Here is a 25,854-nt window from a genome sequence, read left to right as displayed (position 1 = left end):
CAAGGCTTGATCCCACAAACTGAGAGATCATGACCTGAGCCAATATCAAGAGTCAGATGCTTAACTGACTGAGCCACCCAGGCATCCCGCCTCCACTCTATTTAAAATTGCAAAATCTCCCTCTGTTTTCCTGATTACCTCTTCCCTTACAATGCTTTTCTCTCTAGCCCTTCTCACCTTCTAACATACTATATTATTGATTTCATTATTGTTTATTATCTGTCTTCTCCCAGTAGAAGGTGAACTTTACAAGAGCAGGGCTCTCTATTTCATTCGCTCTTCTACCCTTGGTGCCTAGGACAGTGCCTGAAACATAGTAGGCACTCAAAAAATATTTATAAATTGATTTGAATGAATATCATGAAAGTTCTTGGGGAATAGTAAATAAATATATCCAGCCTATTATCTTTCTCTACATTAGGGATTAGTTGGCAAGCTTTTTCTGTAAAAGGCCAGAGAGTAAACACTTGAGGACTGTGGGCCATGCAGTTGCTGTAGCAACCACTCCATTTTGGCACTGTAGCATGAAAGCAGCCATAGACAGGAAGTAAATGAATAGAGGATACATGCAGAAGAAGGAGAGGAATTGCTGAAGGTCTAGGAATTGGAAGACTGAGAAGGGAGTTAAATGGAAAGAAGGGACTTCATACGGAAATACTTCACAGAAATACGTTTGATTCATTTCTTTCTCAGGCCCTTTCATGCCACCATCACAACTAATACTACTGAAGTTAGATTTTCAGTTTGGCTTTGATTTTTTAATATTGTACTTTTATTTTTTTTTTAATTTTTTTTAACGTTTATTTATTTTTGAGACAGAGACAGAGCATGAACAGGGGAGGGGCAGAGAGAGAGGTAGACACAGAATCAGAAGCAGGCTCCAGGCTCTGAGCCATCAGCCCAGAGCCAGACGCGGGGCTGGAACTCACAGACCGCAAGATCGTGACCTGAGCTGAAGTCGGTCGCTTAACCGACTGAGCCACCCAGGCGCCCCTGAATATTGTACTTTTAAAACTCCCACAGAATCCACTTACTAATACGACCTCCAGGTGGAGCCCTTTCTCTTTTTCTCATTAAGCTGTTTTTATTATAATGGACCCCTGAACATCTTGACGGTTGGGGGTACCCACCACCACTGCAGATGAAAATACCACTTTTGACTCCCCCAAAACTTAACTACTAATAGCCTGCTGTTTACCAGAAGCCTTACTGATAACATAAACATTTGATTAACACATATTTCATACATTACATACAACAAAGTGAGCTAGAGAAAATGCTATTAAAATCATAAGGAAGAGAGAATACATTTATAGTACTGTACTATATTTATTGATACTCTAAGTTTACATTGTTTATAAGATGAAAAATCTCTCAGTGTCTACATCAATATTGCCTTTTCTTGAAAGTTTTTATTTATTCATTTATTTACTGAGGCAGGGGGAAAGGCAGAAGGAGAAAGAGAATTCCAAGCAGGCTCCACACCCAGCACAGAGGCTGACATGGAGCTCGATCACACGAACCATGAGATCATGACCAGAGCCAAAATCAAGAGTTGGACCCTTAACTAACTGAGCCACCCAGGTGCCTCTTAAGTTCTTATTTAAATTCCAGTTAGTTAACATACAGTGTAATATTAATTTAAGTTGTACAATACAGTGACTCAAACTTCCCAACAGCACCCAGTGCTCATCACAAGTGCACTCCTTAATCCCCATCACCTATTTCACACACACACACACACACACACACACACACACACACACGCACACACCTTCCCTCTGGAGTGATCATTTTGTTTTCTATAGTTAACAGTCTGTTTCCTGGTTTGTCTCTCTGTCTGTTTCCATTGCTCATTTCTTTGTTTCTTAAATTTCACACATGAGTGAAATCATGTGGTATTTGTCTTTCTCTGACTTAGCATTATTCTTTCTAGCTCCATCCACATCATGGCAAATGGCAAGATTTAATTGTTTTTTATGGCTGAGTAATATTCCACTGCATTTATATACAGTGGAATATTTTATGGATATCTTCTTTATCCATTCATCCGTTGATGGCCATCTGAGTTCTTTCCATAATTTGGCTATTGTTGATAATGCTGCTATAAACATCAGGGTACATGTATCCCTTTGAATCAGTATTTTTGTATCCTTTGGGTAAATATCTAGAGTGCAATTGGTGGGTCACAGGGTAGCTCTATTTTTAACTTTTTGAGGAACCCCCATACTGTTTTCCTGAGTGGCTGTACCTCAATATTATCTTATATGATACAAAACACTACAGATGTTATATATATCACTAAAACTAGACTTTAAAAATGCAAAGATAGGGGAGCCTGGGTGGCTCAGTCCATTGAGTGTCTGACTTGAACTCAGGTCTTGATCTCACCATTTGTGAGTTTGAGCCCCATGTCAGGCTCTGTGCTGACAGCTCAGAGCCTGGAGCCTGCTTCGGATTCTGTGTCTCCCTCTCTCTCTGTCCCTCCCCCATCTGTGCTCTGTCTTTCTCTCTCTCTCAAAAATAAATGAACATTTCAAAAATTAACAAAAATGAAAAGATAATATGAAAAAGAAATTATTTTTATTTATCGATATAATCATGCATTGATAATGAAGAAGCAGCAGTATGATTGCTCTGTGGTAGCCTAGTGTAACCAATATGATTGCTTCATGAAAGCCTAGCTAATATACTAATGAATCAATCACTATAAAATTTTTATGGCATATAGCATTATAGTCATATTCATAATACAGTATTGTCCCCTTTTTTATTTTTTATTTATTTTTTGTCCCCTTTTTAAAAAGTAAGCTCTAGGCCCAATGTGGGGCTTGAACTCATGACCCCAAGATCAAGAATCACATGCTCCACCTACTGAGCAGGTGTCCCCCCCATAACACAGTATTGAAAACAGTGTTACATTTTTTTAAAAAAACACTTACTTGTAATGATAGGCTGATATATACTTATTCTGACTGAGAGACACAGAGACAGAGAAGCATCCAGTACAGTAATGTAATTTGCTGAAGGCAAAGTTGTAAAACAGTAAGAAAGCCAGCACAATATTAATTTTATGTTAAATATCACTCATGTTATGCCTGTGTAAGGATAGGCTAACCACTTCCATACAATTCTTGCACACAATGTTCTACATGATGAATGATGAACGCTCAGGCAATGATGATAATGACACGAAATGTCTCAATACAGCTCTTGTTATACAGTTACTAGATTTTCACACAAAGACACGCACAGACATACACAACAGATATTTAGTAACTGTACATCATGATGATTATTTCTATTCATTAAGTGGATGTGGATCATCACAGAGGTCTTCCTTATCTTCACGTTGAGTAGGCTGAAGAGGAGGAAAGAGAGGTCGGTTGGTCTTGTTGTGTCAGGGGAGACACAGATGGAGGAGGTGGAAGGGAAGGCAGGAGAGGCAGGCACACTAGGTGCAACTTTATGGAAACACATGTAATTTCTGTCTGACTTTTATGCTTCTTCCTTTCTCTAAAAATGTTTCTATATACTACCAGTCCTCTTCCACCATTTGTTTTAGTTTCAGTGCCCATATCACAGAGGCTCCATGCTGTAAAAGAACTCCAAAGCAGTCTTGAATAGTCAGAACTTTCTGCCCGATTGTTTAATACCAGCTTGTTTTCTGGCACTGCTTTTTTTACATCTTCCTCCTCGTCATCTGGCACTGGTTTGGAAGCACTCATGTCCATTGAGTCATCTTCTGTTAATTCCTCTGGTGTGATGTCTGTTAGCTCTTAAATTTCCCAAGATCCAGACCTTGAGACCCTTCACCACAACCACCCTCCACCTTTTTTGCCATATCTACAATCTCTCTCATGATTTCCTTGGCTCTGTTGTAAACTCTGTGAAGTCAGGCACAGCATCTGGGCAGTTTCTGTAGCAGGAATTTATTGTTTGGGGCTTGATGGCTTTTGTGGCTTTTTCTGTAACAACAATGGCATTTCCAATGATGTAATCCTTCTAGACTTTCATGATATTCTCTCTATTGCAGTTCTATTCCACAGTATTGACAATGCTTTCCCTAAAGTACTGTGTGTAATGAACTTTAATGATCCTTATGACTCCATGACCTAGAGGTTGAATTAGAGCCATTGTGTTTGAGGGCAAGTAGACCGCTTCAACATCTCATGGGGTTCTGAGTAGACAGGGCATTGTCCAAAATCAAAAGAATGTTAAAAGGCAGTCCCTTGCTGGCAAGGTACTTCCGGACTTTAAGAACAAAGTATTGATGGAACCAATCCAGAAAAAGGAACCAATCCTTGTCCAGGCTTTCTTGTAGTACAACCAAAACAGTAGCAGCTGGTGTTTACCTTTCCCCTTCAAGGCTTGGGGATTATCAGCTTTATAAGATAAGGCAGTTCTGATCATAAACCCAACTGCATTTGCACAAAATAGAATTAGCCTATCCCTTCCTGGCTCAAATCCTGGTGCTTGCTTCTCTTCCTTACTAATAAATGTCCTTTGTGACACTTTTTTCAGAATAGGGCACTTTGGTCTGCATTAAAAACCTGTTAAGGCAGATGTCCTTTCTCCTCAATGACTTTTTTTTTAAGTTTTATTTTATTTATTTCAGAGAGACAGAGACAGAGTGAGTGGGGGAGGGGTAGAAGACAGAGAGAGAATCCTAAGCAGGCTCCACACTGCCAGTGCAGAGCCCAGCACGGGGCTTGAACTCACAAACCGTGAGACCACAACCTGAGCTGAAACCAAGAGTTGGATGCTCAGCCGACTGAGCCACCCAGGCACCCCCTCAGTGATTTTTTAAACTGTGTCTGAGAATGCATCTGGCTGCCTCTTGGTTGGTGCTTCTCCTGTTTTCTTGACATTTTTCAAGCCAAACTTCTTGTTCAAATGATCAAATCATCCTTTGCTGGCATTAAATCCTCCAGCTTTAGATCTTTCTTCTTCCTTTTGCTTCAAGTTTTCATATAATGACCTCACTTTTTCTCAAATCATATTTGAGTCTATAGGTATGCCTTTCTTATACTAATCCTGTACCCAAATAAGAGCTGCGTTTCAATTGGAGATAAAAAGGTATTTTGCAACAAGTACAAAGTTTTCACCCCCGTTGGTGTAGCTCCAGTGACAGCTTCATGAATTTCCTTTTTTTTTTTTTTTTACTATGTTCCTTACACTAGATTCATTTATCTTGAAATGCAGGCAACCACACTGCAGACCTCAATCTACATGTAGTACATATCAAGCAGCTCAACTTTTTCTTGTCATGTCATGACTTTCCTCTGCTTCTTAGAAGCACTTTGAGCATCACTAGTGGCACTTTGCATGGGTCCCATGGCACTATTCAAGGTTTATAGCGTGGCACTAAGCGTGGTGAAAAACATGGAAGAACCTCGAGAGAAGACATTTTACTGTGATTCACAATATACTGGAGAGAAAACCCAGTCATATGAAGACCATCATCACCAACAGCATTCGAAGTGGATACTGGCAACACTTAAGCTCACCATCACAGCTAGGAGAGATGCATACAAAATTCTTGCATAGTATAGTATGTGCTACAGTTAATTTTACGTAGTTATGATTTAATCCTGCATCTTCGCATTTGGTTACATTTCTTTTGACCGTAAACGGCACCATGTATGGTCTGCATTTGTGTGCATCAGTTTTGATAAATTTTAACCTTTTATAATACATTTGTGTATATTTTATGGTAGTGACAAAATAGTATCTACATATATTTTATGCTTTCATGACATATCTAACTTCTTTATTTTTTGATATATATAGGCAATACAGTTCATCTATGAGTTTTTTTCGAATTGTTACAAATCTCCAAAAATTTTCCAATATATTTATCTAAAAAATCTATGTATAAGTAGACTCCCACAGTTCAAACTCATGTTATTCAAGAGTATACTGTAGTTTATTCCACAAATATTTACTGGGCATCTATGATGTGCCAAGAACTAAGTGTTAGGATATAGCTTTGACTTAGACAAAGACCCTATCCTCAGGAAGCTTACATTCTATGAAGACAGATAATCAAATATATATATAGTCACTTCAGAGAGTGATACGTGATACAAGGAAGTTACAAAGAGTAATGGGAGTCCTCCTTGAAGAAATACCAGTTTTTAAGCTGAAAACCGAAGAATAAGAACCAACCATGCACTGTGGTAAAATATCTATAACATAAAATTTACCATTTTTAAAGTTTATTTTATTTTGACAGAGAGCACAAGTAGGGGAGGGGCAGAGAGACAGGGAAAGGGAGAGAATCCCAAGTAGGCTCCACACTCTCAATGAGGAGCCCGATGTGGGGCTTGAACTCACAAACTGTGAGATCATGACCTGAGCTGAAGTCGGACGCTTAACTGACTGAGCCACCCAGGCACCCCCAAATTTACCATTTTTTAGGAGTAGAGTTTTGTGACATTAAGTACATTAGCATTGTTGTGCACCCATTACCACCACCCATCTCCAGAACTTCTCTCATTTCCCCAAACTGAAACTCTGCACATGCTAATCAATAACTCCTCACTCCCCAGTGGCCCCAATGGCAACCACTATTCTCTTTTCTGTTTCTATGAATTCAACTCCTATTAGGTACCTCATATAAGTATAATCAAAGTGTTTGTCCTTTGATGACCAGCATATTTCACTTAGCATAATATCACCAAGTTTCATCCATGTGTCAGAACTTTTAAGATGACTATTCCATTGTAAATTTATACCACATTTGTGGTATTCTTCTGGTGTTCATCTTTGTGCTTTTGTGAATAATGTTGCTATGAATAGAAGTATAAAATGTCTATTTGAGTGCCTGCTTTTAATTCTTTTAGTGTATACCCAGAAGTGATCATATGGTAATTGCATGTTTAATTTTTTGAGGAACTGCTAAACTGTTTTCCATAGCGGCTAACACTGTTTTACATTCCTTCCAGCAAAGCACAAAGGTTGCAGTTTCTTCAGATCCATACCAGCTCTTGTTTTGTGCCTTTTATTACATTATTATTATTATGGCTATCTATTGAGTATGAAGTGGTATCTCACTGTGGTTTTGATTTATATTTCCTTAGTGATTACTAACGCTAAGCATCTTTTCATTTGCTTGTTGGCCATTTGTATATCGTCTTTGGAGAAATGTCTGTTCAAGTCCTTCGCCCTTTTTTAATTGGGTTGTTTGGCTTTTGTTGTTAAGTTGTAGGAATTCTTTATATATTCTACATATTAACTCCTTATTAGATGATTTGCAAATATTTTCTGCCATTATGTGGGTTTTCTTTTTACTTTAGTAATGTCCTTTGATACACAGAAGTTTTTAATTTTGAAGAAGTCCAATTTATCTAGTTTTTCTTTTGTTGCCCGTGTTTTGGTATCATTTCCAAGAAATCGCTGCCAAATCCAGCATCATGAAGCTTTTCTCCTAAGTTTTCATCTAAGAGTTTTGTACTCTTCACTTTCATGTCTAGGCATGTGGTTCATTTTGACTTAATTTTTGTCTATGGTGCAAGATAAGGGTCTGACAGTCCTTTTGCACGTGGATGTCCAATTTTCTTAGCACCATTTTTTCCAAAAGACTGTCTTTTCCACATTGAATGGTCTTGACACCCTTGTCAGAAATCGTTTGAGCACACACATTAGAGCTTATCTGGGGGGCTCTCCACTCTATTTCATTGGTCTGTATGTTCTTCTTTATGTCAGTACCACAGTTTTTTGATTAATGCTGTTTTGTCGAGGTTAGAGTTTTAAATCAGAGGTCACAGCAATTTCAAAGAACTAGGGTAGGGATCAGCAAACTTTTTCTGTAAAGGGCCAGATAGCAAATATCTGGGGCTTCACAGGCCATGTGGTCTCTGTCATAATTACTCTACCCTGCTATTATAACACTAAAGTAGCCATAAACAAGACACACTCAAATGGTCGCAAGTGTGTTCCAATAAAATTTTATCTATAGTAACAGGTGGCAGGACAGATTTGCCCCAAAGGCAGCAGTTTGACACTCTGGGCTGGAGGCCACAGTTGGACCATTTTCAAAAGTCCAAAGGAAGGCAAGTGTGACCAGAATAAAGGTGAGAGAGGAGAAAGGTGAGATTGGAGAGATAAGTAAGAGCCAGATCACAGAATCCTATAAACCACAAGAGGGTTTGATTGTTCTCCCTCACCCATTCACTCACCAAACATCTATCACGGGCCTACTGGGAGCCAGAGGCTGGGACTACATATGAGTTAGGCTCAGTCCTCAACCTCAAGGGATTTCAATATAGGGAAGAGGTGTAAGCTAAGGAGTTTTAGTACAGATCAAATTTCCTTTCTGATTCATGACATATGCTCCATTCCATCACCTGAACCATGGGAGCTGCTCTGAGTTTACCCTACTGCTTTGGTTCAAGCCTTTATTAATTCTCTCCAGGATGATCACAAACAGTCCATTCAAACAGCCTCTGCCTGTAGCCTCACCGTCTTCCAAACTACCCTCCAAACTGCAGCATTAAACTCCTAAAATGTAATTATGATTGTACTCCCCACCTTCAAATTATATTGATGGCTTTCATCACTGTTAGAGTTAAGTCCAAATCCTGAGGATGACACAAAAGGCCCTGAATGACCAAGCTCTTCCCAACTTCTCAGCATCGTCTGCTCTCTCTCCCCTTGGTGGGAAGTGCTAACTGACAGCCTGGGACATAGACTCACACAAATAACACAAGAGCACGTTTGGCTCATGATTAAGTCATGGGTAACATCTACATCAAAGAACATCTGATATGTGTGTGAATTCTTGTTGCTCGTGTTTCCATTGTAAAGTATAATTATGAATTGAGCAAGACTTAGTAATAAAAGAGCAAATTTGTATAGAGAGAGCCTAGCACTGCTAAGCCATTTAATCCTCACAACTCTCTTCTAAGGTAGTAGTGTCATTGTCTCCATTTTACAGATTAGGAAACTGAGGCACAGAAGGGTTAACCTCCCCAGAATTACACAGCTTGTATAAGTGAGGGCATCAATATTCAGACTCAGGAATTCTGGCTCTATAATCTGTGCTATTAAGCACATTAAGCTCCCTCACTAAACCATGAAGATGTTATTTTAAAATACTGACTGCGTCACCTGGGTGGCTCAGTCTTTTGAACATCCAACTTCGGCTCAGGTCATGATCTCATGGTTTGTGGGCTCGAGTCCCGCATCAGGCTCTGTGCTGACAGCTCAGAGCCTGGAGCCTGCCTTGGACTCTGTGTCTCCCTCTCTCTCTGCTCCTCCCCCACTCACTCTCTGTCTCTCTCTCCTTCAAAAATAAATACACATTAAAAAATATATATTAAAATACCTACTGCAGGGGTGCCTGGCTGGTTCAGTCAGTAGAGCATGTAACTCTTGATCTTGGCGTTGTGAGTTTGAGCCCCATGATGGGTGTAGAGATTACTTAAAAACAGAATCTTAAAAAAAATTAAAAGATAAAATAAAATAAAACAAAATAAAATAAAATAAAATAAAATAAAATAAAAAAATACTGAAGCTGTGCCCATAGTCTAAAAGCATGGTCTCTGGCTAGCAGCATTAGGTTCATCTGGAAGCTTATTAGAAGTGCAAATTCTCAGGCCTGACCCCCGACCCACTGAGTCAGAGTCTCTGGAGGTAGGGCCCAGGAATCTGAGTTTTAGCAGGCTCCCCAGGTGATTTTTAAGCATGACAAAGTTTGAGATTCACTGCTCTAAAACATTTATTGCTGTGCAGTAAAGGCCTTAATGGAGGTAAAGCTTAAGACAAACATGAGAATAATTTTGACAAAAGAAGTAGAAATCGAATTCTTTTTAATTTACAAAGCTTTCAAACTATGTCATAAAAAAAAGATCCTACTACAGAACAATACAGGTTGTCAAAGGTCCTGAGAGGATGCTTGAAAGGATGAATAAAAGTACATGATAAACCTGAACTTCAAGCAATCAGGCCCAGGTCAAATCCACACACCTACTAACCTGCTGTGTGTCTTTCAGCAATTGCTTAACCAGAGCCTCAATTTCTTAACTGACAGGGTAAAATAGTGATCCCCTTGACCTATACCCCACGATGTTTGTGAAAATCAAGTGAGATAATGTATGTGACAATGCTTTGTATGGAAGGATAACATGGTTCATTTTCTGCTGCAACTCGTTACAATAGAATAGATGCATCTTCCCTGCTACTCAGGAAGTGGATAGGAGTTCGAGTCTTGCAGTGACTTAAGAGAATTCTCTTTAGTGTAGGTTGTAGGAGATACACAGCTGGAATGAGGGGTTGCTCTGGCCTTGACAAGACAGGAAAAGAGGGAAGTGTCCTCACTGAGAAAATGGGGCCAGAGCATCAGCAGATGGTGGTAGGAATACCATTATATATCTTTGAACTCATCGGTAGCTTTATAATTTCTCCTCCCCTAAATATTTCATTAAAACCTGTAATAGCTTAGGCCAATATTCAGTCCTGTGCATTCTTACGGCCTAGCATTTGCTATTATATGGGCTGTTTACAGTAGCTTCTGTTCTGATTGGTCAATGTTTGTGCCTCTCAGGTTGTTAAAATTTTAAATATCACCTCTGGTTCTACTCCATAATAGAAAACAGAAGCAATTCTCCCCTTTCTGGATGGTTTAATGGGTTCATTCTGGGCTTCACCAGGCCTGTCTATTCCTCTGAACTTTGATTCCATTGCATAATCCTCAACTTAATGACAAATAGTTTCAGCATGTTCATTCATCAAAACAACAAAATGTATATTTACTTATTCTGTTTCTAGCACATTTCTCTGGCTGAGGAAGACACAAGCTACCATTCTGGAAGGACTCTCATGCATGTGTGGGTAAGAATTTGATATCTAGGGTGGGTTTCTTTTATTCATTTTGCAAAGCTAGGATATCGCAGGCCACCACTCTCTTTTCTTTCCCCCTTCTTTTCTCCCATTGCTATTTTCTCCCTTCAACTAGGGACAGAATAGGTACACTTCCAATCTATTCATTTTTTTCCTTTTGGATTGTCTCTTGGATGAAAAGTGACTTTCAGATAAATGTGAATCACTTAAGATGGAGCTACTATTGGGAGAATTTAAAGGCCTCTCATAAGAAAACAAAACCTATTCATTATATTCCTTACTCGAACTGACTTTAAACCATGTAATAGATTCCTGTATCTTACAATCTTCACCTCGAAATGGTAGGTGGTAGGGACACCAGTTATTTTTCAAGCATTCATAATTTTTAATTGAAGCTGAAATGTTCAAAGTGACCAGTAGCTATACTGGTTGAGGCATGACATGGACACTTAATCCCCAAAATTATAACACTTAAAGATTTCTGGCTCTGCTGAATGTGACCCATGCAGTGTAAGGAGCAGCCCAACATTCTCTCTCACTTGGGGTGACTTAGCTTCCCACATCTAGAACCTGTTTAACAGAAACCCCAAATTCTAGAGGTAGTCTGCTAAAGCAGGTACAACCAGGGCAGGGAAAGTGACTGATTTTCTTTTCAGGTGCTCTACATGAATCATGTACTGGGTTAAGTCCCTTCATTCCACCAGCATCCCCCAATCCTTTTCCCCCGAAAAGCAAAAAGCCTAGAGGATTTAAGGCCTTGTTACTCAAGGCATGGTCCATGAACCAGCAGATCTGAGGTTGCCTGCAAGCCTGCAGAAATGCAGGGTCTCAGGCCCAAACCAGACCCACAGAACTCTGCTTTTTAACCAAATGTCCAGGTGATTCATATTCACGTTAAAGTATGAGAAGTACTGGTTTATGTGATGCATTTGTTAAAGCCCATACCAAAATAGAACCAAGATTCTCTACTTAGTTTGAACACTTGAAAAATTAAAAACAGATGACTCACTTCACTTTTGATGTGTGATGCTCGAAGGAAAGCAGCCCGAGCCTTGGTAGAGAGGAAGTGGTGATACTGAGAAGACTTCTCTCCTTACAGTTTCTCCCATAGACACTGCAGCTCTTTAAAGTTCCAGGACCTTCCCTTTGCCAGTCCTCAGGAGGTAAGAGAAAGAATCAGAGAGGAAATGGAACAGCTCCTCAGCCAGGTCCTGCAACAACCAGGAAGACGGAGGCTTTCCAGAAAAACTAGCCTTGAGGAAATGTCCAGGGTAAAATGAACGGTTCTCATACCTCCTTGAGTTCCTTTCTTCTCCACCATCAGCTAGTTATTACCCACATTTCTTTCTCGACCACTGGGATTCAAACTGACGACCTAATGCCTCCAATCAGCCTGGGATCCATTTCCAGCGTTCCTGGCAAGAGGATGGGAAAGGGAGAAAATGCACGAGTCAGAAAGATATTTTTATCTTTCTCTTTGCACGACAGAATCCTGACAACAGTATCTCTGACACAAGCAACAACTTGAGGAAGGGTCAAAACCAATCCTAGCAAATAGTTTTGCTCTGTGTAAACTTCCTGTCTTTTGCCAGCTCTGACGAAATCGGGGGGTCTCCTCTCATAGGCCCTGCCTTCTGGCAAAAAAGTACAAGCAGGAAGACAACAGATTTGAAAGGAAGTGAAAGAAAACAAAGCAAAGACAGCGTTAGGTTTCAGGGCAAAGACCCACCAGAGATCCGAAGAGGAGACAGAGGCTATATTTAGAACACGCTAGCCTGCTAATGTTCTCCTTTTCTAAGCCAGAAATAGAATAGAAAGGTAAGACCATATTAGATAGGCATTTTGTATTCTGAAAACATGATGATGTCAAGTGAAATAATAGGACATTTGCACAGTTGACCATTTTACTGTGCTGTAAGCATGGCAAAGCAGAGGTATCTTGTCTGGAATATAATTAAGCAAAGCATGTGTGCATTATACTAGTAATGCGATTGTATATGAGCAAGGCCTAAAGGTAAAAAGTAGTGCAAAATTACAAACTTCCTCATCAATGGTACGTTTAAAAGAAATGCTGATAAATCCATAGACATGGCTGAAATTTTATTGCAAGGTTTATTCTAAACCAAATAGAGCTAACTTTGCAAATACAATTTTAAGGATAATTTAAATACATGTTAAAAATAAGTAATGATGATTCTAAGAATCAGCTAGGCACTGTTGGGGAAAAAAATGGAATGTAAGACATGGTCCCTGTACTCCAGGAGCTGACATCAAGTTTGTGTAGAAAAGACTAACACCCATGACCTATAACAGCCAAGCTGGCTGAATTCCATATTGGTTCAGGTGGTATTGAGGGGGAGAAGAGACAACCCAGCATAGACTGTGGACCCTGGATCCTCACTTCCCACTGATACAGACCTCTGGTCAACTTGGCTAAGGTGACCCAGTGAACTCTTAGCAAGGCTCAGAGTAACTGGACTCAAGCTCTCATGATTTCCCCTTATTACAGAGCAATAACCATTAGATAAATCCTTGCTTAAGAAGTCACTGAAGCTTCTTTTCCACTGAGGCAGATCTAAGTGATCCCAATTTAGGAAATTCATATTGCTTTTTTGACAAAAGGGAACACAAATTTTCATTTTAAAGTTTTCTCACATGTTTCATATAATGTAATTTTATGTTATTAAATATACTATGAAGACAATAGTAATTCAATAAGGAAAGGAGAAAAAGAAAAGGAAGGAAGGTAGCAAGGAAGAGAGAGGTCAAAAGAGGAAGGGAGGGAGGAAAGAAGGAAAGAAGGAAAGAAATTAGCATCAAGTTGTTTACCAGAAAAGATATGGTTAAATAAAATGTAGTGCAGGCATACAATGGAGTATTCAACAGTTTAAAAGAATGAGGTAGAAATATATGTATTGTCTTGACAAAGAAAGACCTCCAAAATAAATTAATTGTAAAAAGCAAATTGCTAATTAACACAGGACATACAAAATGTTAAAACACATGCACATCCTCACAAAACAAAATTACATGTTTTTATAGGTACCCATATAAAAAAACTTATATGGGTTTTTTTTTTTAATGTTTATTTTTGAGAGAGAGAGACAGAGTGCAAGCAAGGGAGGGGCAGAGAGAGAGAGGGAGACACAGAATCCGAAGCAGACTCCAGGCTCTGAGCTTGTTGCACAGAGCCTGATGTGGAGTTCCAACCCACAAACCGTGAGACCTGAGCCGAAGTCTGGCGTTTAACTGACTGAGCCACCCAGGCACGCTTATGTGGGTTTTTTATTAAAAAAAACAAAAACAAAAACAAAAAACAAAAACAAAAACAAAAAAACAACTTCTAGAGAATCATGACCCAAAATGGCAGCAATCTCTGGGCAGTATGGGATTAGGAGGTGGGGATGCTTTGTTGACAACATACATCTCTGTTGTTTAATGTGTATTCATACTTTCCTATTTCTCTTAGAGTAAAAGCCAAAGACCTTTACAATCTGTATCTCTCACCCCTACTTTTCTGATCTCATTTTCCCTTTGCTAGCTGTAATATAGCCAGACCTATCTCCTTGCTGTACCTCAAATACACATACACTGACCCATCTCAGAGTCTTTGCATTACCTGTTCCCTTTGCCCAGGATGCTCTTCCCCTATTTATATATATATGGCTCATTCCTTCATTCCCTTCAAGTTTTTCTTCAAATGGTAACTTCTCAATTAGGCCTGCCCTGACCTCCTAACTTAAAATTGCAATTCCTTTTTTTTTTCTTTAATTTATTTTGAAAGAGAGAGAGAATCTCAAGAAGGTTCCACACTGTCAGCAAGGAGCCTGATATAGGGCTCAATTTTATGAACCATGAGATCATGACCTGAGCCAAAATCAAGAGTCAGTCAAAAGCTTAACTGACTGAGCCACTCAGGCGCCCCTACTAACATTCTTGATCTGCCTCATCTTATTTTTGATGATAGCACTTACCACCTTTTAACATGTAATTTCCCTATTAATTATGTTTGCTTTTCTCCTTCCACTAGCATGCAAGCTCTATGAGGGCATGGATTTTTATTTGCTTTGTTCATAAAAAAAATCCTTAGTCCCCAGAATTGTGCCAAGTATACCACTGGACAGAGGCTTGATAAAGTGTACTTAATAAAGTCACAAATTTTCACAAGAAAATATTCATGTATTATTTGTATATGCTTAAGAATCAAAGATAAACACCAATCTCAAACAAAAAAACCAACTTCTAAAAACTTAGAATAAAATGCCTGAGGCCCTCCTGGGTTCTGTGGAATAAGATTTGAAAATCGCTGGCTCCAAGCTAAATAAGATAGAACACAGGAGACAGAAACTTACTGAATGGAAGTCCTTCCATTGACTTACCACACTATCTAACTATGTGTATTATTTTGCAGTCAACTAGGAGTAAACTGACCATTCCTAGAACCTCTGTGAAATCACCAGCTATTTCTTTACGGAGACAGAGGGTAAGTATTTCTTATAAGGGCAACACTGTGCCAAAGGTGACAAGTTGTGGCAAAAATCATGTTTATTAATTCTTCATTTCTTTCAAAAAGTGTATAAGGATGTAGGTGCAATTTAATCCCCAATCTTGTTTAAGCAGGTTGACCGAAGTCCTTAGAACTGGAAAGAGGGAAAGGTTGAAAGCAGCCAGCACCATCCCTGCTTCAAAGAACAGAAGTCTTTTACATACACAGGTGATTCTAATCAGAATCAGTAGCATGGTGGTGGAGAGGAATCCACTCCAAGTTACCAAGGGACGGAAGTAAGGAAGGCGGTCCCAGATAAATATTTTGCCAGTCCTATTTTTTCTTGTCTTTAATCATTTCTCAGGGGTCTGAGAGGCAGTAACAGAGACCACTTCTTAGCTTAGCCATTGGAAATTATGAAAGGGCCTTTTCTAGTATCCCAAACTTTTTGTTTTCTAGCTACTGGTTTGTAATGGGGTCTTCAGAATTCTGTAGAATGAATCCAGAGAAATTTGTGATAATCTATCCCTATGTTCCAGGGTATGGAACAGTTGCTCCAAATTTCCTTTAAGGCTTACAAGTAAACCAAGACTTAGCAACTGTTTATTAAGAGTCAAAAATTCTATGTTCCATATCTTTATTATCAAAGCTCAAAATGATTATTTACAAGTTCCTCAGAACTTACAGCTTTGGTTTCTCATTTTGTCAATTATAAGCTTCTGAGAGTTAAGGACCTCATTTGGTGCTTTTGTAGTCTAACAGCATGATTCTGTGCACACAGTAATTATTTAACTAAGGCTTTATAATCAGCATTATAAAACAAATGACAATATAAACTGAGCCTATAAACATCACCTAAAATAAAATCATACTTGGGGCACCTGGGTGGCTCAGTCGGTTAAGTGTCCAACTACAGCTCAGGTCATGATCTTGCGGTTGGTGAGTTCAAGTCCCGCATCGGGTTCTGTGCTGACCACTCGGAGCCTGGAGCCTGCTTCGGATTCTGTGTCTCCCTCTCTCTCTCTGTCCCTCCTCTACTTGTCCAAGTGCGTGCTCTCTCTCTCTCTCTCGCTCTCTCTCTCAAAAATAAATATATAAACATTAGAAAAAATAAAATTACACTTGTAGCAGAATCTCGAAATGCCAAATCTGCCTCGGTGGCTGCTTCCAAATTTTAAAAGCCAAACAGCACACTAGAAAATTAGTAACTATGACCAATTGTCCTTGTTAACTCTTCATACTTGTTATGTACTGAACTGGTGACACAAGAAGCTCTAAGAGAGGAAAGCTCACATCAAAGGAAGTATTTTTATTTGGCAGACTGACCCCACCTCTCTTTATTGCCTGGTACATTTGTGCTGTTAATAAACATTCAGAATCTGAGAATTCGAGGTACAATAAAGTTTATGATTGGTGTCTAGATCAGTTCCCTAGAGAAGAGAGACTCTCTAGATGGCAACACTGCCTGGTTCTTCCTTTTCTTCGCAAGGCTGAAGATCTAGACACGAAATATAGTACATTTTATATATATTTTACATAATCATGCATTTGTGTGTTTGTATAGATCTGCTGTGGCAGAGGAGGCAAGGGAAAGTGGCATAAGGGAAGGAAAGTTTGAAACAGCAAAAATTAGAAACAATGTGCCCCACAAGAGGGGAACGCAGCATAAACTCTAGTATATGATATCACAATCAACAAAAGTTAACAAGTAGATGGTCTACATTAACGCATGGCATATGAACTGTCTGGGGAAGAAAACCTTTTGCTTCCCTCTAAGCTGTAGTTCCTGGGGACCTGCAAACTATACTGACAAATGACAGATTAACAGGAGAAAAAAGGTTATTCATATCGAAGTAACTAGAAGCTAAATGGTTAAAGTTAGAAATTTTTCTATTGAACTTGGTAGGAGAATGAGGAGAGTGGAAAAAAGACCTCTTTGGGAAGAAAAAATAAGTTTCTTTAGGAAAGACAAATGGGTTTTTAGAAGAACAAACTGGAGATTAAAAAGTTTGTGATAATATTTGTCTATGAATGTGTGAGTGGTCATTTCCATCTTCTTCATGGCCACGAAGGATTTGATTTATGGCAGGATTACTCTTGGTCTCTCTTCTAGGAGTAGACCCATCCTGGAGAGGGATTTATGACAGCCTCATTTCTAAGAAGTTTCTGCTTTTAATGCAATACAGGAGGCACCAAGAAGGCTTCTTTCTACATCTGTTGATTTTCAGTTTTCTTCAACTCAAAATAATCCTTATGTCAAAGTGGCATATCCTGATCCCCTTCCACATAAAGTTATGTGAGGTGAAGAAAAACAGAACTAAAATAACGTAAATGTATTCACTGACTTTAAAATGTTAAAAAAAAAAAGAAAAGATGCATGATCATGGCAGATATCAAAAATTCGTTTGGAAAAAAGAAAACAGGGTTTTAACAGTTATTATTAAGTTTCTTGTTCTGTAGATATACTAAAGTTCATAGCCATCAGTCACTTTTTAAGTGAGGAAGAGGTATTAGAATATTAAGGATAGGGGCCCTTGGGTGGCTCAGTTGGTTGAGTGTCCAACTCTTGATTTTGGCTCACATCATGATCTCGCGGTTCATGGCCCTCACGCTGAGAGTGCAGAGACTACTTAGGATTCTCTCTCTCCTTCTCTCTGCCCCTCCTCTGCACTCTCTCTCTCTCTCTCTCTCTTAAAATAAATAAACATTTTTTTGTAAAAAAGAATACGAAAAAGAAATTCAGTCAGGCAGAGACAGAAATAAATGAAAAGAGAGAAAAAGTAGAAGGTTAGTGAAAGGAAAAGAAAGGCACACAAGGGGAAGCGGAAAAAAACCATAGAAAGAAAACGTTTACCAAAAGCAAAACTAACATCTAGAGAGACAGGAACTAGTGGCAGAAAATGGGCATATGACTGTGTAGGTTGTGTGTATTTCACTGTTTCATGACAACCTGATGTGCTGTTATTAGCCCCATTTTGCAAATGAGGAAACTGATTCATAGCATGGGTTAAATAACCTGCTCAGTTATGTAGGTGAAGAGGGCAGGATTCAGGCAACTGGGACTTCACACTCAAGCATTTTGCCCCTATGCTTCTTATGCAGACATGTCAACATTTCAGAAGATGATTTTCCATCATCTTTTTTTTTTTTTTAATGTTTACTTATTTTTGACAGAGAGAGAGAGAGAGAGAGACAGAGCATGAGCAGGGGAGGGGCAGAGAGAAAGGGAGACACAGAATCTGAAGCAGGCTCCAGGCTCCGAGCTGTCAGCACAGAGCCCGATGCGGGGCTTGAACTCACAGACTGTGAGATCATGACCTGGGCCGAAGTCGGACACCCAACCGACTGAGCCACCGAGGCGCCCCTCCATCATCCTTTGAAATTAGTGACAAATTATTCAACAACTTAACATAGACCTTTTTGACATCCAAAACATTTTTCGTCCTTTGTTTTTATAAAGTTTACTTTTGAAATAAATATTTGTGTCCCCCTAAAATTCTAAATTTTCCCATCTTTGGAGAAATGACAGTGCCCTTCCCTTACATCTACACCACTATAATAGAGCACATTCATTCATTCCCTCCTTCATTCAACAGATTGAATACCCACTGTGTGTCTGTCTATGCCTGAGTAAAATTATCTGTCCCCTGTCCCCAAAGAACTACACAGCAACCTCTGGGGTACGGCCTGGAAGCCAGTTCCTGGTTTGGCATCTAACAAACTGTGTAATCTTGAAAACAAGAGGGTTAGATTAAAAAACAAAACAAAACAAAACAAAACAAAAATGGATTCTTGGGGCACCTGGGTGGCTCAGTCAGTTGAGCATCTGACTCTTGATTTTGGCTCAGGTCATGGTCTCACAGTTCGTGGGATTGAACCCCATGTCTGGCTGTGTGCTGACAGCATGGAGCCAGCTTGGGATTCTCTCTCTCCCTCTCTCTCTGCCTCCTCCCCACCCCCCTTGCTCATGTTCTTCCTCTCTCTCTCTCTCAAAATAAATAAATAAACATTAAAAAAACTTTATAAGAAAACAGATTCTTATTTTCTCTCAGTTTCTAAATAAGAACTTTGGGGCAGGAATTCCCTCATGAGTTGGGCTTTAAGCTTTGGCATTAGAAATGTGTCTCACATTTATCTGATCTCTAAAAGCAGGTTTAGCATCAGAGAAACATCACAGTGGAAAGATGTTCTTCGCAGCACCTAAGAAGTCTCTTAGATTGGGATCTTCTTACATCATAATTGTTTCTCACTTTAAGCACTGTAGTCATGCTTTCTCAGCTATGCCAGCATAACTTGCCAACACCGACTAAACAGGATCTTAAAACAATGGTGCTCAGCCCACCTATCCAATTGGGTTGTAACTGAAGAAATTGAGGACTTCACTCCTCTTAGTAATACAGTGATCCTGCTTCTTTCCATGATTCATCTTTTGGGAAGAGGAAGGTACTCTCAAGTTTTAAAATAAGGCTCAGGAGGGAGATAATAACTCTCCCCTATTTGAATTATGTCATTCATGCATTCCAAACTTCTTTGAAGGCCTATTATGTTCCACTCTGTGATAACCGTTAGGGCTATATAGGAAGACCAAGTCCTTGCCCTTGAGGAATCCACAAACTAAAGGTGAAGAAAGGGAAGGAAACACAGTATTATAATATTGGGTAGTAAGTGTTAGGATAGAAGTTAAGTATTGGATGTCATGGGAATAAACAGAAGGGGAACTTAACTCACACGGGAGGAGTCCCAGAACAAACATCCTAGAGGAAATGATGTCTGAATTTTGAACTTTGCCTGTGAAAGAAGTAGGGGGATGTGTTACAGAGAGAGAGAAAAATAGACCTACACTTGCATAAAGCTTAACATAGGAAGGAGATTGGAAGTGGAACAAATTACACTGGAGCAGTAGCAGAGAACAGACCACAAAGAAAGGGTCTTTTATGCAATGCTGAAGAGTTTTAATTTATCCAGGAGGGGAGACTTGTCCTGCAGGACATTTTGCAGGAAAACCACAAAAGAGGCGATAAGAAAGCTAAGAGAGGAGACTGAATGCCAGGGGAGTAGCCAGGAACACTGAATGCTGAAGAGAGGTCAAATAAAATAAAAACAAGGGGGCGCCTGGGTGGCTTAGTCGGTTAAGCATCTGACTTGGTTTCAGCTCAGCACAGGTCATAATCTTGTGGTTGTTGAGTTCAAGGCCCACATTGGGCTCCATGCTGACAGTGCGGAGCCTGCTTGGGATTCTCGCTCTCCCCCCTCTCTCTCTCTGCCCCTCCCCCACTTGCATGCTCCCTCTCAAAATAAGTAAACTTAAAAAAAAAAAAAAAGCTACAAGGAATCGGTGTATTTATCCAAGGAGGTCATTGTGGACCTTTGAAATGAATGTTTCATTGGTGTGGTGGAGTCAGACGGTAGAATGCAGTAAATGAGAAATGGGGAAGTAGGAGCCTCAAATGCAGTCAGGCATGTAGCATAGGAGTTTGGTTAACTTTTGTCTTGGTCTGGTGTGCTTTTACTATGTCCTCTCTTTCTTGCCCTGACACATTTTCCCATTATTCTATTCTTCCTGGCTTCCAGTAAGCAGCTGTGGCATTCTCAGGTTCCCTATGAATTTTTCCCCCATCTAATTACTAATATATACATGCTGATTATTTCTGCAGTGCAAAATAATGGACTCTGGGATGAAATAGGGTTGGATTTGAATCCCCAGCCAGCACCCTCAGGTAGTTACTTTTTGTATTTTGTCATGCAGGAGTTTTGGTCTGTATAGCAATTCTCTCAGATTAGCCATGGGTTTGGAATGGAAGCTCTGTGGGGATGGAGGCAGCTCCTCCCTCCACTTTCCTGTGCATCTTTGGGGAAGTATCTTCTCTCTGCATACTCACATTATCTAAAAAAAAAACAGCCTGCTCAGCTTGATCCTAGCTCCTCCCCTTATACAGTCAGAGAGCCCGCCCATCCCTTAATCGGATTTTAAAGACAGAATCTGATTGGTTGTTGACTAGCTAAGATTGACTCTATTCGGAATGTTGTCCAAACCGCAAACATAGCCACCCAGGCCATACATTGGCGCAAACATAGCCACCCAGGCCATACATTTTAACAAATTATGAATCGGGCACAGTTCCTGGGAATGAGGGTTTGAGCTGGTCAGAAATCCCCGTGGGACCCTGAGCAAATCCCTCGATCTTTTCAGCCTTATCTTAGTGTTGCTGACACTTAGTGGATGCTGCCTTATGCTTCCAGAACCTACCTTCAGGACTGAAGAACCTATTCCCCCAGCCGCTGGGCGCCCTGCCAGACCACAGCTCTCATCTGCCATCCTCTCCGAGTAGCCCCGTAGGCAGGGGACCGCCTCCCCGCCGACAGCTGACAGTCGTGTCCTCTTTCCGAACAGTCCGCATCTGCTGACAGCTCCGTGCTGGGCTGTAGAGGCCTGGTGCCCAAAGCGGGGCTTTGGAGCGGATGCGGGGCGGTTCTCTCCACTTCAGTTAGAGGTCTGAGGCGGAGGTTTCGTCCCAGCCGCCTCCCAGGAAAGAAAGAGAGGAAGGAAAGAACTAGGAAAGGAAATAAAAGAGAAAAGAGGAGTCGAAAAGCCACTGTCTGTCCGGCAAATGCCAAAGGAATTAAGGAAATGAGGCTCGGGCGCCGCAGGGCCGGGGAGCGGCCGCGGGGCGCAGTGCCCCAGCCCTGGGAGCGCGGGGAGAGCAGGGAGCCGGCTCAGCGCGCAGCCCGCCGCCCTGGCTGCCGTCGGGTGCGGCTCCCCGCTGCCTGCTCGGCCTGCGCGGCCTGCGCGGCCCGGCGCCCGGCGGGGTGGGAGATACCGCCAATCCTCGCGGCGGCTCCACCTCAGCAGCCCCTCAGAGCCGGGCGCCAGAGGGCGTGCATCTTCCGCGCTGCAGAAACTGTCGTGGAAAAACGACCTCTGTGCCCCGGAGCCAAAATAGAACACGAAGACAGCGTTTGGGGTACAAAGGAACAATAGTTTCTGTTTCCTTGGCAGGCAAAGGAGGCTGCAGCAGACTAATGCCTTCAAAGCTGCAGACCCGTCGGGGTAAACGGCTGAGCGGTTTTAGAGGAAAATATGGGATCTGGGCGGTTTCGATAGTAATCTGGTCCCAGCTGCCAGCCCTACGTCTTCAAGGTGGTCTCATGACTAGCGCTGTCATGGACCGTCTAAGTCTCATCACTAAGTATACATTAAGGTCAGCGAGATGTCAACATTCATGCAAAGTTCTTGGAACAAAGGAGTCTACAGAAAAACAAAGTGGAGGGGAGAGGGGGGCTCCAAGAATGAGGAATAGGGGGAAAAGAGTGTTCAAAGTCAGGTCTTAGTAAAGCATTAGCGTGTGCATCTTAATTTCCATCCATTTTTACATTTTTTTAGTGGTTTCAAAAGGTTTTAGAAGTGCAATGAATGTAGGAAAGCCTTCCCTGGAAGATTGAACCTCTTTAAGCTTCATAAACCCACACCAGAGAAAAAAGCCTTATAAATGCAACCAGTGTGGAAAATTCTTCACCCACATCTTCATTTTCCTTTAACACCAGAGAATTCACACTGAAGCAAAGCCTTGTAAGTGCAGCAAATATGAGAAACTCTTTGGCCAAAGCTCTAGCCTTATTGTACAAAAGAGTTCACACTGGAGCAAGGCATAATGAGTGCAGAGTATATGGGAAACTCTGTACCGCTAATGGTGACTTCATTCAACACAAAAGACTTCACATGGCAGAGAAGCGTCATGAGTGTAGGGAATGTGGGAAATCCTTTAGAGCCAGATTTGCTAAGCACCAAAAAATTCCCATCAGAGAAAGGCCTCACAAGTGCAACAAATGGAGGAAGCTTTCAGCTGAAGGTCTAACATCATTCGGCACCAGAAAGTTCACCACCACACAGAAAGGCTTCATGTGCATGGCAAACACAGGAAAGTCTTCAGCCAATGGCCTACTCTGATCCAGCACTAGAAAGTTCACAAAGCAGATAGGCTTTATGAGTGCAGTGAATTTGAGAAAGCCTTCAGCTGAAGGTCTCACCTCGCTGGGCACAGGAAAGTTCACATGAAGCAAAGCCATAGACATACAGGAAACATGGGAACATGCTATGTCCTTGTTCAATATAATGACACTGAAGGAGAACCTTTATGAGGGAGACATGTTCCTGAAGTTGAAACTCATACATCTGAATATACACAGTGGGGAGATCTCCCTATAAGTTCTAGATATGTGGGAAGCTTCCAGCAGTTGTATTGTACTTCCTAACTTGCCTGGGGCCCTTGCCAAAATTGTCACTGCCAGTTTCTGTGACACAAGTCATCTCAGCTCTACCTGCCACATCTTGGTGGTCACCCTCAACCTATTTAGGGAAGTAGACATCTGTGCTCTCTCTAGAGAATGTAATGAGCAGCCTGAGGCTTTATGGGGACCTGTACCTTTCTCTCTAATGAGGGCAGATGCCTAACTCAGTTGTGTCCTAAAGGACCTTATCTCAGTTCTGCTGGCCACTTGCAGAAGAGAGTCACTTTCATAGACATTGTTGTTCTCCAATGATGCTCATGATGTCACCAACCTGTCACCTACCTCACCTTGCTTTGGTTTGTGAAATAATAAAGGCCTTATTAGTTAAGCCAAAATCAAACAAAACAAAGCAACACTAAAGGGACATCCCAATTTCAGAGTTCCCTGTGGAGGGCCAAGGGTCTCCCCATCACAGCCCAACTTCTCCCCTGCCTCTTTCCCATCCCTGCTACATATGTTGTTGCCAAGAGCATTCCCTAATAAACTCCGAATCTGAACTCTGTCTCAGAGCCTGCTTCCTAGGGAACCCAATATGTAGCATAGCTTAGTCTCACCTTTCAGTATTTTAGAAAGGAATAAATAAGACAATGTAAGTAAAGGTGTCTTGGACAACTCCTGGTCACCTTTACTGAAAGTGTCCTTTTGGCTCTCATCATGAAAAGTTTTCTATCAAGACTTTGTGCTGTCCTAGCTGGTATACATTTTTGTGTTGTAGGGTACTCTTCTTGCTTTGCTGATGTGCTCCTTTCTTTTCTGTGCTCTGCATTAACTTGCAAATGTTGCTCTTAGAGTATTTTCACTCAGGTCAGGGCCAGCTTCATGGTGCACAACCTTAGAAGGGTTCCACACTCAGTTTAGTGTTCTGTGTTGTTGTCTTTGAAATTCTTAATACATTTTGAATAAGGGCCTAGCATTTTCATTTTGTACAAAATATATAACTGGTTCTGCCTTTGTCCACTTGCCTTCTTAAGACATGACATAGGTCTCCTGGTCTTTGAAAGAACCTACCCTTGACATGTGACCAAAGGCTTAACAACTTCATTGGTTAGATCTCTTTTGGCTCCAAACATCTTTGCTTTACCTGTCCAGGTGAACACTAGCTTTCTGGTATAACTCACTTCTCTCACTTCTCTGCCTTCTGACAAAGTTCTTCTAGGGAGATAAGCAAGCAGCTACCTTCCCCAAGCCCTGGTAGGCCCACCCTGCTGTCATACAGATACATGAAGTAGGTTCTCAGTAAATGCTTGTCATTGGTCAACTGACTTATTAGATATCCATAAGTAGTCATCTAAATCCTGTACTGATTAAAGCAGAAATTCCGTTCATTCACTCAAAGTTACTCCCCAGTTATACTTACTTGGCTTAGACATAATTTAGTTCTCTACCCTAATTTATCTTTGTGGTATATGCTCAGTTACTAACTCTAATGTATTCATCCATCCACTAAGTTAGAATTTCTGGATCATTTCTTGTAATTCTTTTTCATGTCCACCAGAGAGCCTTCTGCAAAAATGGATGTTTGATAGTAGTGAATTGGTTTTGTTTTTGCTAATGTATAAAAGGAGGTTAGGGTAGAAAAGAAGGAACACAGATTCTGAAGTCAAAGAGGTCTGAATTAGATCTTGCCATTATTAGCTACTCAAATGCTCCATTTCCTCATCTATAAAAAGGATAGTTAGAAAGGCTTCCCTGTGTGATTGTTGTGGAGAATAAGTGGCATAATATATTCGAAAGAGACCCTTAATATTCATTTCCCCTCTCAGTCTCCAAAAAAAAAAAAAAAGCAAGGTTAGAGTCGTTCACGCACCACTGCTCTTTTAGGTTTTTGTTCGGAACAAGCCTCTGAACCATATATATACAAATGCATAACTGACTATCGCCTAAGGACACACCAAAAGAGGTGAGATATCATTCCTTCATCATTAAATACTATGTTTTGTGGGGCGCCTGGGTGGCTCAGTTGGCTGAGTGTCTGACTTCAGCTCAGGTCATGATGTCGTGGTTTGTGGGTTCAAGCCCTGTGTTGGGCTCTGTGCTGACAGCTCAGAGCCTGGACCCTGCTTTGGATTCTCCCTCTCTCTCTGTCCCCCCCCACCCCCCGCCCCCACACTCTGTCTCTCTCTCCTTCAAAAATAAATAAATATTTAAAAAAATTTTTTTAAATACTATGTTTCGCTTAATATTTAACATATCTAATGACTATTTCCCCACTAATGTAAAATTAATGGAAGTATAAT

At 40.7% G+C, this 25,854-nt stretch overlaps 1 protein-coding gene across 3 annotated transcripts in view; it reads right to left on the bottom strand.

The window, feature by feature from the left end:
• Positions 1-22,095, bottom strand: part of ABCG2 (ATP binding cassette subfamily G member 2 (Junior blood group)) — a 141,569-nt gene extending 119,474 nt beyond the window's left edge. Inside the window, exons 1-2 of one of the 3 annotated variants that reach the window (XM_053217140.1) lie at positions 21,579-22,095; positions 11,855-12,260 (exon numbers count right to left, since the gene is read on the bottom strand). The gene's annotated coding sequence lies outside the window, so the exon portion shown is untranslated. Of the gene's footprint in view, positions 1-11,854; positions 12,420-21,578 lie in introns of those variants that run through there. The other 2 variants (XM_015073634.3, XM_053217141.1) reach the window with 2 other exon arrangements.
• Positions 22,096-25,854: the final 3,759 nt, after the last annotated feature.

The sequence above is a fragment of the Acinonyx jubatus genome, chromosome B1 (genome assembly GCF_027475565.1).
Source record: "Acinonyx jubatus isolate Ajub_Pintada_27869175 chromosome B1, VMU_Ajub_asm_v1.0, whole genome shotgun sequence".
NCBI classification, from domain to species: domain Eukaryota; kingdom Metazoa; phylum Chordata; class Mammalia; order Carnivora; family Felidae; genus Acinonyx; species Acinonyx jubatus.
Note: the sequence above shows the minus strand (reverse complement) of the source record. Positions and strands in the feature narration are given on the sequence as shown.